This window comes from Entelurus aequoreus, linkage group LG15, assembly GCF_033978785.1.
Source record: "Entelurus aequoreus isolate RoL-2023_Sb linkage group LG15, RoL_Eaeq_v1.1, whole genome shotgun sequence".
Classification (NCBI taxonomy): Eukaryota; Metazoa; Chordata; class Actinopteri; order Syngnathiformes; family Syngnathidae; genus Entelurus; species Entelurus aequoreus.
In genome coordinates, this window is record NC_084745.1 from 33410896 (window position 1) to 33411646 (window position 751).

The window sequence follows — 751 nt, forward strand, 5'->3', positions numbered from 1 at the left end:
TCCATACTTGCCAACCTTGAGACCTCCAATATCGGGAGGTGGGGGGTAGGGGGGGGGGCGGGTTGGGGGCGGGGGGCGTGGTTGGGGGCGTGGTTATTTACCGCTAGAATTCACCAACTCGAGTATTTCATATATATATATATATATATATATATATATATATATATATATATATATATATATATATATATATATATATATATATACATATATATATGTATGAAATACTTGACTTTCAGTGAATTCTAGCTATATATATATATTTATTTTATTTACATAAAAGAAATACTTGAATTATCTTTTCATTAGATGGCAGTATTGTCCTGTTTAACTTCTCCGTTCATGACTGAGAAATCATTTCGGCCACCGTGTTCAATGGAGAAGTCTGTTCTACATATTTACAGGCAACATACACTTTCCCCTTCGAACTGTCTTGGATGAACTGAAATTCTTGTTTCCATTCGTTTTGGAACTTGCAAGCGTATTTATATTGTGGGAAAGCGGACGTGAGAATAGGCTGTCCCCACTCAGTCTCAGGTCCGCATTGAGCTGGAGGGGGCGTGGCCTCCAGCTCCGGCTGAATACCGGGAGTTTGTCGGGAGAAAATCTCTGCCGGGAGGTGTTCGGGAGAGGCGCTGAATAACGGGATTCTCCCGCTAAAAACGGGAGGGTTGGCAAGTATGGGTTACTCCATCTTTATGACGGCTTTGTTGACAAACAAGGGAATACCTAATAACACAGTTGATACAAA